At 39.1% G+C, this 17,763-nt stretch overlaps 1 protein-coding gene across 1 annotated transcript in view; it reads left to right on the forward strand.

Annotated features, from left to right (window-relative positions):
* The window catches only part of GPR63 (G protein-coupled receptor 63), a 67,598-nt gene that overhangs the window by 21,319 nt on the left and 28,516 nt on the right, over positions 1 to 17,763 (forward strand). The window lies entirely within an intron of this gene.

The following is a 17,763-nucleotide window of genomic DNA, read 5'->3' on the forward strand; positions in this document are numbered from 1 at the left end:
CATTTGCTTTGAATTAGCATAAATAATACCAGCATTGTCTTTTTTGTTGAATTTTTATAATAATTTTCTTTTATGTCTTACATTTCAGGTAGTGTGAATCTTCACCTAAGGATTTGTTTTAATACAAGTTGAATTATCTGGTGGACTCATATAGATGTTTATATGTTGCTGTCCTTCACAGTTCACACTTACATTAAAAAAACAAAAACCCATAGGTACTGCTCAAAGAGACATCAAAGAATTTAAAAGACATTTTAAAGGTGAAACAAACTTGTAGGGGAGACCCAAGAATGTGTCCATGTCTCTAAAATGAGATATGGAATGCTTTTTATGGCAGAGTGATCTTTCTTTCCATCTCAAACATTAGAGGTTTTTTTTGTTGTTGTTGTTTGTTTAAAGAGAAAGAATAAAAACAGATGGACTCAGTAATTTCTTAGCATCAACATTGAGGCTGCTTTTATGACTGGGAATTTTTGGAAAGTTCACCACCTCTTGTTTTCTGCAGATTTCCATTGCCTTTGTACAGATTTTAAGTTAAGAGCTAAGATTCACAGAATTGTCTATTTGCAGTAAACGGAAGAGGAAAAATGAAAAGCTAAGCTGTGATCCACGTGTGCACTGTTTTTCTTCTACCTGCACACCCACCCTGTAGGACAGAACAGCTTAGCATTCTACCCCTCAGTTGAAAACCAGAGACTTCTTTTCTTAAGAAATCAAAGTGCCTGCCTGGGAGAGAATGGACTTGATTAAGGGAGTGCATATGCCCCAGTAAAGCCCTTATCTTCTTTCTGTTTGAAGACCCACCCCTGCTCACCCTAAAATAAAGCCTGTCTCTTGTTAAGACTAACATTTCCCTAATTTCCCTACACAGACCTCCCTGCCTGCTGCCTTATGCATAGAAGAGACTCAAAAAAGCAGAGGAAATCCACACCAGCTCTAGAGAGAAAAGCTACTCTCTCTTTTATTCAAAAATATCTACCAGATACATGACAAGAAACAAAAGAGTGATAAAACAAACAGAATAATTGTCCTTGGAAGAGACAGACTAATTAAGGAACAGAAAAGAATATATGAAAACTTTAGGAAAGTTTCAAGAAAATGACATCTGGAAAATAACGGGATGCATTAAAATAGCAACATCAAAGAGTAAGGAAGAACTCTTGAAAACTAGGGATTGTTTGCTGAAATTAAAATAATTAAATGGAAATCTTGAAAGTGAATATTAGATATTTCCTATAACAGTGCAAAAAGAGAGGCACAAAACGTATAGGCAAAGAGACAGGCTCAGTCAAGTTCGTCTAATATCTGAATACTTGGAATTCCAGAAGATACAGCAGAGTAAATGAGGAGTTGAAAATACCAAATAAATAATAGAAGCCTCTCTTGTGCTCTGGGAAATAATCCAAACCTTTGGACTGACAAGTTCTGAGGACCCAGCAAAATGGATGAAGGCAATATTCTTGTGAAATTTAAGAACACTAAGTATAAAGAAAAAATCCTAGAGAGATCTTTTAGAGAGACATCTAGAGAGAAAAGGGAGATTGTCAAGTCACCATTAATCTTTTAACACTTCTTTGCTTTCTGGTCCAGTAATGTACTTCAGCCTCTGCCCATACTGTTCCTACCCTAGACCTGGAGTCCACCATTTTTCTAAGGAGCTGTGGTTTCTTTTACTGGTGAATGTGTTTAGAAACCAAGATACCCTGGGCATTCATTTTATCTGTAGTATTGTAGCCTCTAGAGGTTTTCAGTAGATAGAGCTGGGTGGGGAGGTGATAAATGTATATATGCTTTATCCCATGATACAAACAAAATAGTTTTACCAAATACCAATATCACTACTAATAGTAAATAAGGTAAGTAAAGTTCAGATTTTTTTTGCAAATTTTCTTTGTCCTTAGGATATAAGGTGTTCTAAGGGCTTAAAATAGAGTGCTCTGTTCAGAGATAAAAGTTTAAAAATAAAGTAAAATTAAAAAAATAAAAAATGTGACTCTATTGAGATAAAAAAAAAATTCTTTCTTCAGTGCAACTATCAATTTGATAATAGGTTTAAGTTCACTTTTATTGATTAAATCTTGAGGGCTTACATTTCTGTCCTGTTAATATTAATTTTTGAATATGTAAAATATTTAAGGGGTTCAGATATGCAAACTATATTAAAAATATACTCAGAGAAGCGTCACTAATAGCTCTGTCTTTTCCATCTAAATACTCCCCAACTCCCTGTTTTTGGTCTATCTTATTTTCAAAAATAAATAAAAGCATATATTTATGTTTGTCCTTTATTTCACAGAACAACACATTATATGTACTCTTATATTTTGCTTTATTCAGTTTATAATGTATTTGGAAATCACTGTTAGTTGTTTGAAATCTTCAATCTGCTTCCCTGGTGGCTCAGAGGTTAAAGTCTCTGCCTGCAATGTGGAGACCTGGGTTCAATCCCTGGGTTGGGAAGATCCCCTGGAGAAGGAAATGGCAACCCACTCCAGTATTCTTGCCTGGAGAATCCCATGGACGTAGGAGCCTGGTGGGCTACAGTCTACGGGGTTGCAAAGAGTTGGACACGACTGAGCGACTTCACTTTCAAACAAGTTCATAGTATTCCATTATGTGGATGAGTAAATTTATTTACTTAGTCTCCTAGATGAGCAGTTAGGTTTTTTGCAGTATTTTTGCTCTTATAATTACTACTGCAGTGAGTAATTTTTACATACATTGCTTTGTATTTCTTCATGGTTAATTCTTGGAATTGAGCTCTCTAGGGCAAAAGGTAAATGTATATGTAGTTTTGTTTGCTAATTTCCACTGCAAATAGGCTGTATCATTTTGCACTCCCATCAGTAATATGTGGAGTTGACTAACAGATTTACCAATGTTGGATATTTAAAATTTTTTGCCAGTCTCATATGTAGGTAATAGTATCTCTGCGAGTATGCTGTTTGCCTGTTCCTTTAGTGAGACCAAAGGTGCCCATCTTAGATGTTTGAGGGCTGTTTGTGTCCTTTCTTGTGAACTGTCAGTGTCATTTGCTTTTTTTTTTTTTTTTTTTGACTTATGTAGGTATTCCTTTTATAAACTTTCTTATTGCTGTGTAACATATTTATAGAACAAAATGCACAAATATTAAGTGTCTTGCTGTTGTTGTAGTTCACTCAGTTGTGTCTGATTCTTCGCAACCCCATGGACTGCAGCACATCAGGCATCCCTGTCCTTCACGATCTCCCTGAGTTTGCTCAAACTCATGTCCATTGAGTTGGTGATGCCATCCAACCACCTATCTCATCCTCTGTTATCCCCTGATCTTTCCCAGCATCAGGGTATTTTACAATGAGTCAGTTCTTCGCATCAGGTAGCCAAAACTATTGGAACGTCAGTTTCAGCATCAGTCCTTCCAGTGAATATTCAGGATTGAATTCCTTTAGGATTGACTGGTTTGATCTCCTTATTATCCAGTTCAGTTCAGTCGCTCAGTCGTGTCCGACTCTTTGTGACACCATGAATCGCAGCACGCCAGGCCTCCTTGTCCATCACCAACTCCCGGAATTCACCCAGACTCACGTCCATCGAGTCAGTGATGCCATCCAGCCATCTCATCCTCTGTCATCCCCTTCTCCTCCTGCCCCTAATCCCTCCCAGCATCAGAGTCTTCCAATGAGTCAACTCTTCACATGAGGTGGCCGAAGTACTGGAGTTTCAGCTTTAGCATCATTTCTTCCAAAGAACACCCAGGGCTGATCTCCTTCAGAATGGACTGGTTGGATCTCCTTGCAGCCCAAGGGACTCTCAAGAGTCTTCTCCAACACCACAGTTCAAAAGCATCAATTCTTCGGCACTCAGCCTTCTTCACAGTCCAACTCTCACATCCATACGTGACCACAGGAAAAACCATGGCCTTGACTAGACGAACCTTTATTGGCAAAGTAATGTCTCTGTTTTTGAATATGCTATCTAGGTTGGTCATAACTCCTTCCAAGGAGTAAGCGTCTTTTAATTTCATGGCTGCAGTCACCATCTGCAGTGATTTTGGAGCCCCCAAAAATAAAGTCTGACACTGTTTCCACTGTTTCCCCATGTATTTCCTATGAAGTGATGGGACCAGATGCCATGATCTTCGTTGTCTGAATGTTGAGCTTTAAGCCAGCGTTTTCACTTTCCACTTTCACTTTCATCCAGAGGCTTTTGAGTTCCTCTTCACTTTCTGCCATAACGGTGGTGTCATCTGCATACCTGAGGTTATTGATATTTCTCCTGGCAATCTTGATTCCAGCTTGTGCTTCTTCCAGTCCAGCGTTTCTCATTATGTACTATGCATGTAAGTTAAATAAGCAGGGTGATAATATACAGCCTTGACGTACTGCTTTTCCTATTTGGAACCAGTCTGTTGTTCCGTGTCCAGTTCTAACTGTTGCTTCCTGACCTGCATACAAATTTCTCAAGAGGCAGATCAGGTGGTCTGGTATTCCCATCTCTTTCAGAATTTTCCAGTTTATTGTGATCCACACAGTCAAAGGCTTTGGCATAGTCAATAAAGCAGAAATAGATGTTTTTCTGGAACTCTCTTGCTTTTTCCATGATCCAGCGGATGTTGGCAATTTGATCTCTGGTTCTTCTGCTTTTTCTAAAACCAGCTTGAACATCAGGAAGTTCACGGTTCACGTATTGCTGAAGCCTGTCTTGGAGAATTTTGAGCATTACTTTACTAGCGTGTGAAATGAGTGCAGTTGTGTGGTAGTTTGAGCATTCTTTGGCATTGCCTTTCTTTGGGATTGGAATGAAAACTAACCTTTTCCAGTCCTGTGGCCACTGCTGAGTTTTCCAAATTTGCTGGCATATTGAGTGCAGCACTTTCATAGCATCATCATTTAGCATTTAAAATAGCTCAACTGGAATTCCATCACCTCCACTAGCTTTGTTTCTAGTGATGCTTTTTAAGGCCCACTTGACTTCACATTCCAGGATGTCTGGCCCTAGGTGAGTGATCACACCATCGTGATTATCTGGGTCATAAATATCTTTTTTGTACAGTTCTTCTGTGTATTCTTGCCATCTTTTCTTAATATCTTCTGCTTCTGTTAGGTGCATACCCTTTCTGTCCTTTATCGAGCCCATCTTTGCATTAAATGTTCCCCTGGTATCTCTAATTTTCTTGAAGAGATCTCTAGTCTTTCCCATTCTGTTGTTTTCTCTATTTCTTTGCATTGATCGCTGAGGAAGGCTTTCTTATCTCTTCTTGCTATTCTTTGGAACTCTGCATTCAGATGCTTATATCTTTCCTTTTCTCCTTTGCTTTTGGCTTATTTTCTTTTCTCAGCTATTTGTAAGGCCTCCTCAGACAGCCATTTTGCTTTTTTGCATTTCTTTTCCATGGGGATGGTCTTGATCCCTGTTTCCTGTACAATGTCACGAACCTCATTCCATAGTTCATCGGGCACTCTATCAGATATAGGCCCTTAAATCTATTTCTCACTTCCACTGTATAATCATAAGGGATTTGATTTAGGTCATACCTGAATGGTCTAGTGGTTTTCCCTACTTTCTTCAATTTAAGTCTGAATTTGGCAATAAGGAGTTCATGATCTGAGCCACAGTCAGCTTCTGGTCTCGTTTTTGCTGACTGTATAGAGCTTCTCTATCTTTGGCTGCAAAGAATATAATCAATCTGATTTCGGTGTTGACCATCTGGTGATGTCCATGTGTAGAGTCTTCTCGTGTTGTTGGAAGAGAGTGTTTGTTATGACCAGTGCATTTTCTTGGCAAAACTCTATTAGTCTTTGCCCTGCTTCATTCCATATTCCAAGGCCAAATTTGCCTGTTACTCCAGGTGTTTCTTGACTTCTACTTTTGCATTCTAGTCCCCTATAATGAAAAGGACATCTTTTTTTGGTGTTAGTTCTAAAAGGTTTTGTGGGTCTTATAGAACTGTTCAACTTCAGCTTCTTCAGCATTACTGGTTGGAGCATAGACTTGGATTACTGTAATATTGAATGGTTTGCCTTGGAAACGAACAGAGATCATTCTGTCGTTTTTGAGATTGCATCCAAGTACTGCATTTCGGACTCTTTTGTTGACCATGATGGCTACTCCATTTCTTCTGAGGGATTCCTGCCCGCAGTAGTAGACATAATGGTCATCTGAGTTAAATTCACCCATTCCAGTCCATTTTAGTTCGCTGATTCCTAAAATGTCGACATTCACTCTTGCCATCTCTTGTTTGACCACTTCCAATTTGCCTTGATTCATGGACCTGACATTCCAGGTTCCTATGCAATATTGCTCTTTCCAGCATCGGACCTTGCTTCTATCACCAGTCACATCCACAGCTGGGTATTGTTTTTGCTTTGACTCCATCCCTTCATTCTTTCTGGAGTTATTTCTCCACTGATCTCCAGTAGCATATTGGGCACCTACTGACCTGGGGAGTTCCTCTTTCGGTATCCTATCATTTTGCCTTTTCATACTGTTCATGGGGTTCTCAAGGCAAGAATACTGAAGTGGTTTGCCATTCCTTTCTCCAGTGGACTACATTCTGTCAGATCTCTTACTATGCAAGGGACTCTCAAAAATCTTCTTCAGCACCACAGTTCGAAGGCATCAGTTATTTGGCACCGAGGCTTTTTTATTGTCCAGCTCTCACATCTGCACATGACTACTGGAAAAAACATATCTTTGACTATACGGACCTTTGTTGGCAAAGTAATGTCTCTGCTTTTTAATATGCTGTCTAGTTTGGTCATAGCTTTTCTTCCAAGGAGCAAGCATCTTTTAATTTCATGGCTGAAGTCACCATCTGCAGTGGTTTTGGAGCCCAAGAAATTGAAGTCTGTTAGTATTTCCATTGTTTCCCATCTAATTGCCATGAAGTGATGGAACCTGATGCCATGATCAACATTTTTTGAATGTTGAATTTTAAGCCAGTTTTTACACTCTCCTCTTTAATCTTCATCAAAAGCCTCTTTAGTTCCTCTTCACTTTCTGCCAATGGAGTGGTACCATCTGAGTATCTGAGGTTGTTGATATTTCTCTCAGCAGTCTTGATTCCAACTTGTGTTTCATCCAGCCCAGCATCTCACATGATGTACTCTGCATGGAATTTAAGTAAGCAGGGTGACAATGTACAGCCTTGACATACTCCTTTCCCAGTTTTGAACCAGTCCATTGTTTCGTGTCCAGTTCTAACTGTTGCTTCTTGACCTGCATACAGATTTCTCAGGAGGCAGGTCAGGTGGTCTGGTATTCCCATCTCTTTAAGAGTTTTCCACAGTTTGTTGAAATCCACACAGTCAAAGGCTTTAGCATAGTCAGTGAAGCAAAAGTAGATGTTTTCCTGGAATTCTCTTGCTTTTTCGATGGTCCTATGGATATTGGCAATTTGAACTCTGGTTCTGGATTTGGACGATATAATTACCTTCTCTCTGTTTATAGCTTGGGTTTTCACTCTCAGTGATCATTTTTGATGACCAGAGGTTGTTAATTTTTAATGAAATATTATTTAACCATATTTTCCCTGAGGGTAATATCTTATGGTCTGCTTAGTACATTTTTGCTTACCTAAAGTCCTGATATTATCTCCAACATTGTCTTCTAGACCTTGCATATTTAGGGCTAAGATTGCATCTGAGGTTGATTGTGCGTGTGCTGTGAGTTAGGGGTCAAGGCTTCTTTCTTTTTTGTGGATATCTGATTGATTCAGCACCATTTACTGCAGCACTCTTCCTTCCCCATTGAATTGCAGTGACATGCTTGTTGTCAGTCAGGTGACAGTTTGTGTATGGGTCTGTGTCTGGACTGTATTCTCTTCAGTTACTCTTTTTAGTGGCAGACACAGTGGAAAGCTTCAGGGGCTGTTACAGTTTTTCAGTAAACGTGATGTTGACAAATAATTGAATCAAAGCCACATTCTTCTTTGAGCCAAACCCTTGTGTCATTATACTGGTTCTCCCATGTGTTTTAGGAATATAGAGTTCATTTCCAAAGAGAGCCTGGGACATTTCAAAACTTTCTTAGATGAGGAGAATCAGTAAATAAATGAACAAATATTCATTGAGCATTGGCTCTTCTGTGTGCCTGTCACTGTGCTGGGGCCTGGGGAAACAGGGTTGAATGAATCAGTTCCTGTTTTTTTTTGGTTTTGTTTTGTTTTGCTTTGCTTCTACCTCTCCCTGTATGGTAAAAACGTGGCCAAAAGGTTGTATTTTGTGAATAATGGACAGTGTAAAGAAGTTCACTTCTGCTTATGTTCATCATTATTTTCCTTCTGTCTTCTCTTTGCACCAGAAGTAACATTAGAAATACACATTGGAATTTCTGCTTCCATCAATGATCAATACCTCATTCTTTCTGAGTCCTCCTGGATATAGCACAACAAACAAGCAGAGAAAGGAGTTCTTGGAAGAGCGGGAAGAAGGCGGGCTGCCTAGGGCCCTTGGGACTTGAACAATAAAGCACTAGGATTCCTTGGATGTCCTTATTGTCTCCCATAGAACAAGGGTGCTGCAACCTGGGAACAGACAGGAAAAAAAAAAAAAGCCTGCTTCCTTTAGCCAAAGGGTGAGGAAAAGAATGGCTGTACAGCAGGAACCCTTTTGGTCAAAAACCTTCTTTCTTCTATTTTTGTAGACCTAGCCAAGTTTACTCTGAAATCGGGATGGAAATGCCCTAGAATAGTTAAAGCGGTCTTGAAAAAAAAGTGGGGAGGAATCACTCTACCTAATACTTTACAGCTACTTTATCAAGACAGTGTGATAGTTGTGGAAGAACAAACATAGAACAATGAAACAGAATAGAACCCAAAAATACACCTCCAAAAGTTGTTGTTCAGTCGCTTAACTCATGTCTGACTCTGTGACCCCATGGACTGCAGCATGCTAGTCTTTCCTGTCCTTCACTATCTCCCTGAGTTTGCTCAAACTCATGTCCATTAAGTTGATGATGCCATCCAACCATCTTATCTTCTGCTCCCCACATCCCTCTTGCCCTCAATCTTTCCCAGCATCAGAGTCTTTTCCAGTGAGTCAGTTCTTCGCATCAGGTGGTCAAAGTACTTTCAGCTTTAGCATCTCTCCTTCCAGTGAATATTCAGGATTGATTTCCTTTAGGATTGACTGGTTTGACCTCTTTGCTGTCCAAGGGACTCTCAAGAGTCTTCTCCAGCACCACAGTTTGAAATATCCACAAATGTGCTCAGTTGATTTTTGACAAAGGAGCAAAAGCAATTCAGTGGAAGAAAGAAAGGTTTTTCAACAGATAGTGCTGGATCCATTGGGAATATAGGTAAAAAAATGAACCTCACCATAAACCTCATACCTTATATAAAAATGAACTAAAGTGGGCCATGGACTTGAATCCAAAGTATAAAACTATAAACCTTTTAGGGAAAAAAGGAAATCTTCATTGTCTAGCGCTAAGGAAAAATTTCTTAAACTTGACACCAAAAGCACCATGCATAAAAAGGAAGACTGATAAATTGGACCACATCAAAATTAGAAATTTCTGCTTTGCACAAGACTGTTAAGAGGATGACAAGACAAACCAGAAGAAACTAGTTGCAAACTAAATATCCCACAAGACAGTATGTAGGGACATGAAGAACTCTCAAAACAGTAATAAACAAAGCAATTCAATTAGAAAATGGGCAAAAGATACAAAGAGACATTTCACTGAAGATGATATACAGATGGTAAATAAGGCCGTGACAAGATGTCAGCATTATTAGTAATTAGGGAAATGCAAACTGAAACTACAGTGAGATACTACTACATATCTACTAGAATGGCTGAAGTGAAAAATGGTGACAACACTAGAATACTAATGAGAATGCTGAGAAACTGGATCACATATGCATTTCTGGTAGGAATATAAAAAGGGTCAGCCACTTTGGACAACTGTGTGGAGGCTTCTTATAAAATTAAACATGCAACTAAACAGGCACGTGTGAGTGCATTCGTGCCAAGTCACTTCAGTTGTGTTCGACTCTTTGCAACCCTATGGACTATAGCCCACCAGGCTCCTCTGTCCATGGGATTCTCCAAGCAAGAATCCTGGAGTGGATTGCCATGCCCTCCTTGAGGGCATCTTCCCAACCCAGGGATTGAACACGTGTCTGCTTATGTCTCTATCACTGGCAGGCAGGTTCCTTATTACTATCACCACCTGAGAATCCCTGCAACTACCATATGACGTGGTAATTGTACTCTTAGGCATTTATGCTAGAGAAATGAAAACTTGTATTCACACAAAACTTGTATTACAGATATTCATAGAAGTTTTTGTGTTGTGTACAAAATCTGAAAACAACCTACCTATCCTTTAGCAGCTGAGTGGTCAAGCAGACTTGGAGGTTGGTGGGATACCACTTAGCCAGAAAGAGAGGCAAATTATTGATATATGAACTGAGTTGGATGAGCCTCCAGAGAATTATGGTGAGTAAAAAAAACTAGTCCCCAAAGATGACATAACTGTATGATCCTATTCATGTAACATCCTTGAAGTTGTGTCATTATAGAGACAGAGAATAGACTAGTGGTTGCCGGGGGCAGGGACAGCAGTGGGAGAGTGGGAGGAGTGGGTCTGACCATAGTAATGCAACAGGAGGGATCCCTGTGATGGAACTGTGCTGTATCTTGACTGTCATTTTCAATATCTTGTTTGTGATATTGTAAGAAACTCTGAGCAATGGGAAAATGGGAATGCTGTGTTCTTTCTTACAACTGCATATGAATCTCCAGTTATCTCAAAATAAAGTTGAATTGAAAAGATATCGATGCACGATACTGGATGCTTGGGGCTAGTGCACTGAGACGACCCAGAGGGATGGTATGGGGAGGGAGGAGGGTTCAGGATGGGGAACACATGTATACCTGTGGCGGATTCATTTTAATATTTGGCAAAACTAATACAATTTTTAAAGTTTAAAAATAAAATAAAATTAAAAAGAAAAGAAAAGATAAGTGTGGGACTTCCTTGGTGATTCAGTAGCTAAGACTCCATGCTTCCAATTCAGAGGGCATGGGTTTGCTCCCTGGTCAGGAAAATTCCACATTCTGTGTGGCTATAAAAATTAAAAAATAGATAAATGTTGCTTGGTTTAGTGTTGGGCTAAGATTCTAATACATCCTTTTTAAAATTTTTTATTAATTTTTTTATTGAAGGATAATTGTTACAGAATTTTATTGTTTTCTGTCAAACCTCAACATGAATCAGTCATGTTTATAAATATATCCCCTCCCTTTTGAACCTCTCTCCCATCTCCCTCCCCATCCCACCCCTCTAGGTTGATACAGAGCCCCTCTTTGAGTTTTCTGAGCCATACAGCAAATTCCCATTGGCTATCTATTTTACATATGGTAATGTAAGTTTCTATGTTCCTCTTTCCATACATCTCCCTCTCTCCTCCCCCTCCCCATGTCCATATGTCTATTCTCTATGTCTGTTTCTCCATTGTTGCCCTGTAAATAAAATCTTCAGTACCATTTTTCTAGATTCTGTATATAAGCATTAGAATATGGTATTTATCTTTCTCTTTCTGACTCACTTCACTCTGTATAATTGGTTCTAGGTTTATCCTCATCAGAACTGACTCAAATGCGTTCCTTTTTATGGCTGGATTCCTTTTATTTCTTTTTCTTCTCTGGTTGCTGTAGCTAGGACTTCCAGAACTATGTTGAATAATAGTGATGAAAGTGGACACCCTTGTCTTGTTCCTGATCTTAAGGGGAATGTTTTTCAGTTTTTCATCATTGAGAATAATGTTTGCTGTAGGCTTATCATATATGGCTTTTACTGTGTTGAGGTAGGTTCCTTCTGTGCCCATTTTTTGAAGAGTTTTAATCATAAATGCAGAGTACATCATGAGTAACACTGGGCTGGAGGAAGCACAAGCTGGAATCAAGATTGCCAGGAGAAATATCAATAACCTCAGGTATGCAGATGACACCACCCTTATGGCAGAAAGTGAAGAGGAATTAAAAAGCCTCTTGATGAAAGTGAAAGAGGAGAGTGAAAAAGTTGGCTTAAAACTCAACATTCAGAAAACGAAGATCATGGCATCTGGTCCCATCACTTCATGGGAAATAGATGGGGAATCAGTGAAAACAGTGTCAGACTTTATTTTGGGGGGCTCCAAAATCACTGCAGATGATGATTGCAGCCATGAAATTAAAAGACGCTTACTCCTTGGAAGGAAAGTTATGACCAACCTAGATAGCATATTGAAAAGCAGAAATATTACTTTGCCAACAAAGGTCCGTCTAGTCAAGACTATGGTTTTTCCAGTGGTCATGTATGGATGTGAGAGTTGGACTGTGAAGAAAGCTGAGCACCAAAGAATTTTGAACTGTGGTGAATTTTGCTTTTGAACTGTGGTGTTGGAGAAGACTCTTGAGAGTCCCTTGGATTGCAAAGAGATCCAATCAGTCCATCCTAAGGGAGATCAGTGCTGGGCGTTCATTGGAAGGACTGATGCTGAAGCTGAAACTCCAGTACTTTGGCCACCTCATGCGAAGAGTTGACTCATTGGAAAAGACTCTGATGCTTGGAGGGATTAGGGGCAGAAGGAGAAGGGGATGACAGAGGATGAGATGGCTGGATGGCATCACCGACTCAATGCACATGAGTTTAAGTGAACTCCGGGAGATGGTGAACGACAGGGAGACCTGGCGTGCTGTGATTCACGGGGTCGCAAAGAGTCGGACATGACTGAGAGACTGAACTGAACTGAACTGAATCATAAATGGGTGCTGAATTTTGTCAAAGGCTTTTTCTATACCTATTGAGATTATCATGGCTTTTATCTTTCAATTTGCTAATATCGTGTATCACATTGATTGATTTGCATATATTGAAGAATCCCTCCATTCCTGGAATAAACCCAACTTGATCATGGTGTGTCAGCATTTTGATGTGTTGCTGAATTCTGTTTGCTAAAATTTTGTTGAAGATTTTTGCATCTATGTTCATCAGTGATATTGGCCTGTAGTTACCTTTTTGTGTGTTGTCTTTGTCTGGTATCAGGGTGATGGTGGCCTCATAGAATGAGTTTGGAACTGTTCCTTCCTCTACAATTTTCTGAAAGAGTTTTAGAAGGATAGGCATTAGCTCTTCTCTAAATGTTTGATAGAATTCTCCTGTGAAGCCATCTGGTCCTGGGCTTTTGTTTTTTGGGAGATTTTCTTTTTATCACAGCTTCAATTTCAATGCTTGTAATTGGGTTGTTCAGAATTTCTATTCCTGGTTCAGTCTTGGAAGATTGAACTTTTCTAAGAATGTGTCCATTTCTTCCAGGTTATCCATTTTATTGCCATATAGTTGCTCATGCTGCTGCTGCTGCTAAGTTGCTTCAGTTGTGTCTGACTCTGTGTGACCCCATAGATGGCAGCCCACCAGCCTGCGCTATCCCTGGGATTCTCCAGGCAAGAACACTGGAGTGGGTTGCCATTTCCTTCTCCAATGCATGAAAGTGAAAAGTGAAAGTGAAGCCGCTCAGTCGTGTCAGACTGGCAGGGACCCCAGTGACTGCAGCCTACCAGGCTCCTCCATCCATGGGATTTTCCAGGCAAGAGTACTAGAGTGGGTTGCCATTGCCTTCTGCGTTGCTCATAATAGTCTCTTATAATTCTTTGTATTTCTGCATTGTCTGTTGTAACCTCTCCTTTTTCAGTTCTAATTTTGTTGATTTGATTCTTCTCTCTTTTTTTCTTAATGAGTCTGGCTAAAGGTTTGTCAGTTGTGTTTATCTTCTCAAAGAACCAGCTTTTAGTTTTATTAATCTTTACTATTATTTCTTTCATTTCTTTTTCACTTATTTCTGCTCGGATCTTTGTGCTTTGTTTCCTTCTACTAATTTTGGCGTTTTTTTTTGGTTCTCCTTTTTCCAGTTGTTTAAGGTATAGGTTAGGCTCTCTATTCGACGTTTTTCTTGTTTCTTGAGGTAGGATTCAGCTGCTATACACTTCCCTTTTAGGACTGCTTTTGCTGCATCCTATAGGTTTTGATTTGTCATGTTTTCATTGTTATTTGTTTCTAGAAATTTTTTGATTTCCCTTTTGATTTCTTCAGTAACTTGCTGATTATTTAGAAACATGTTGTTTAATCTCCATGTGTTTATGTTTCTTACAGTTTTTTTCTTGTAATTGCTATCTAGTCTCATAGCATGGTGGTTGGAGAAGATGCTAGATTCAATTTCAGTTTTCTTAAATTTATTGAGGTTTGATTTGTGACCCAAGATCTGGTCTATCCTGGAGAATGTTCCCTGTGCACTTGAGAAGAAGATGTATTCTACATTTGGATGGAATGTCTTGAAGATATCAATGATATCCATCTCATCTAATGTATCATTTAAGACTTGTGTTTCCTTATTAATTTTCAGTTTTGATGATCTGTTCATTGGTGTGAGTGGGATGTTAAAGTCTCCTACTATTATTGTGTTACTGTCATTATCTCCTTTTATGTTGTTAGTCTTAGGTATTGAGGTGCTCCTATGTTGGGTATATAGATATTTATGATTGTTATGTCATCCTCTTGGACTGATCCCTTGATCATTATGTAGTGTCCTTCCTTATCTCTTGTAATCTTTATTTTAATGTCTATTTTGTCTGATGTGAGGATTGCTGCTCCAGCTTTCTTTTGCTTCTCATTTGCATGGAATATATTTTTCCTCCCTCTCACTTTCAGTCTATATGTGTCTTGAGGTCTGAAGTGGGTTTCTTGTAGACAGCATATATATGGGTCTTGTTTTGTATTCATTCAGCCAGTCTGTGTCTTTTGGTTGGCGCGTTTAATCCATTTACATTTAAAGTAATTGATATATATGTTCCTATTGCCATTTTCTTAATTGTTTGGGGTTGATTTTGTAGATATTTTTTCTTCTGTTGTATTTCTTGACTATTTAAGTCCCTATAACATTTGTTGTAAAGCTGGTTTGGTGGTACTGAATTCTTTTAACTTTTGCTTGCCTGAAAAGCTTTGTATTTCAGGCAAGCAAAAGTTATTTGTATTTCTCCATCAGTTTTAAGATGAGATCCTTGCCAGGTACAGTAATCTTGGTTGTAGATTTTTCCCTTTCTGTACTTTAAATATATCCCGCCATTCCCTTCTGACCTGCAGAGTTTCTGCTGAAAGATCAGCTGTTAAGCATACAAGGTTTTTCTTGTATGTTACTTGTTGCTTCTCCCTTGTTGCTTTTAATATTCTTTCTTTGTGTTTAGTCTTTGTTAGTTTGATTAGTGTGTGTCTTGGCATGTTTCTCCTTGGGTTTATCTTATATGGGACTCTTCGTGCCTCTTGGACTTGATTGACTATTTCCTTTGCCATGTTGGGGAAATTTTCACCTATAGTCTCTTCAGAAATTTTCTCATACCCTTTCTTTTTCTCTTCTTCTTCCAGGACCCCTATAATTCGAATGTTCATGTGTTTGACATGGCCCCAGATGTCTCTGAGACTGTCCTCAGCTCTTTTCATTCTTTTTGCTTTATTTTGCTCTTCAGAAGTTATTTCCACCATTTTATCTTCCAGCTCACTGATTTGTTCTTCTTCTTCAGATATTCTGCTACTGATTGCTTCTAGAGTATTTTTAATTTCAGTAATTGTGTTGTTTGTCTCTGTATGTTTATTCTTTAGTTTTTCTCGGTCTTTGTTAATTGATTCTTACATTTTCTCCGTTTTGTTTTCAAGGTTTTTGATCATCTTTACTGTCATTATTCTGAATTCTTTTTCAGGTAGTTTGCTTGTTTCCTTTTCATTTATTTGGACTTCTGTGTTTCTAGTTTGTTCCTTCATTTGTGCAGTATTTCTCTGCCTTTTCATTATTTTTCTTTTAAGTTATTGTATTGAGGCCTCCTTTCCCAGGCTTCAAGGAAAGTTGAATTCTTTCCTTAAAGAAGGTTGAGTTCTTTCTTCCTTTTGGTTTCTGCCCTCCTAAGATTGGTCCAGTGGTTTGTGTCCAGGGTGAGATTTCTGCTGAGTTTTTGTTTGTTTGTTTGTTTTTCCTCTGATAGGCAAGGCTGAGTGAGGTGGTAATCTTGCCTGCTGATGATTGGGTTTGTATTTTTGTTTTGTTTGTTGTTTAGATGAGGCATCCTGCACATGGTGCTGCTGGTGGTTGGGCGATGCAGGGTCTTATATTCAAGTGGTTTCCTTTGTGTGAGCTCTCACTACTTGACTCCCTAGGGTTAGTTCTCTGGTAGTCTAGGGTCTTGGAGTCAGTGCTCCTACTCCAAACCCTCAGGGCTTGATCTCTGGTCAGGAATTAAGATTCCACAAGTGGGTGTTATGGCATTGAGTGAGATTAAAATAAATATCCCAAAACAAGAAACCAAAAACAAATCACAGTTACAAAATCAGGCAAATAATAATTAAAATAATGGGATATACACATATACATATACTCCCATGAGCAAAGTGAAAGTAGTCCAACAAAAATACATTGGATTGATCTGGTGAACAAAGGAAATAAAAAATTATATTTACCAGGTAAGAATATAACTAACTAGAGTACAAACTGGAAAACAAAACGAAAGCAAGGTGCCAAGTGGGGAACAAAGCAATGAAAACAAAACTAACAAATATGTTGAGAGGAAAGGAAAGAAAGAAAAGATATGCAGAGTTAAATAGAGGTAGATGAAGAAGATTTGTAAAAATTAAAGATTAACTGCAAGGGTAAAAGAACAGTAGGAAAGGCAACAAACGAATAAATATAGAAAAAGTATAATAGGTTTTAAAAAATTAAAAATTAAAATTATAAAAAGGAGAAAAGAAAAAAAAGGAAGAAGAAAGAAAAAAAAGAAAAAAAAAAAAAAAGGAAAACTCCACAGGACTGCAAAAGTCCAACATACAGGCAGAGGTTTATAACAATAGAATGTGTGACTAAATATACACATATACATTTATACCCATAATCAAAATCAAAACAGTCCAACAAAAATAAAGTATAATAGTTGACCCAGTGAAGAAAGGAAACCAAAAATTATATCTACCAGAGCAAAACTAGTTAAAGCACAAACTGGAAAACAAAACTAAAGCAAGGTGCCAATTGGGGAATAAAGCAATGAAAATAAAACTAACAAATACGTTGAAAGGAAAGAAAGAAAATACGGAAGGAATAGATATGCAAAGTTAAATAGAGGTAGATAAAGAAGACTTATAAATGTTAAAGATTAACTGCAAGGGGAAAATAACAGTACATGTGGGCTGTCCACTGGGGTTTAGCTCCTGAGGCTGCCCTGGAGGGCTTGGGTTTGCCCCTGTGAGGGCCAGGTGTGGACATGGTGCAGCTGCTTGAGTTGCAGGGGTTCTGGCAGCCCCAGGTACTCAGAGGGGGTTGGTGGCTAGGGCAGCAGGAAATACAGTGCTCTAGAAGGGTATGGCAACCAGTATTGGCCAATACGCTCCAGTGTTCTTGCCTGGAGAACTCCCTCTCTGACAGGAAGCCTGGCAGGCCACAGTCTATAGGGTTGCAAAGAGTCGGACACGACCAAAGTGACCCTGTGTGCATTGACACAAGACTTTTAGCTTGTGGCAGCTCTGCCCCAGTGAGAGCTGAGAGTGAAGATAGCGCAGCTGCTTGGCTTGTGGGGGCCCTGGCGGCACCAAGTGTGCAGGGACACAGAGTGCCTCCGCCACAGGAGTTATGGCCCTATCAGAGTCTTTTTCGAGCCTCTTGTAGCTGGCGATCAGAAGGCCTTTTTGGACACTCTTTCTCTGTAGCTCTGCCTGTTCAGGCACCTAGAGGGCTCCCTTTCCTGGGATCCTTCTTTGTTCTGCGCA

Source organism: Bos javanicus, chromosome 9 (genome assembly GCF_032452875.1).
Source record: "Bos javanicus breed banteng chromosome 9, ARS-OSU_banteng_1.0, whole genome shotgun sequence".
In the NCBI taxonomy this organism is placed as follows: domain Eukaryota; kingdom Metazoa; phylum Chordata; class Mammalia; order Artiodactyla; family Bovidae; genus Bos; species Bos javanicus.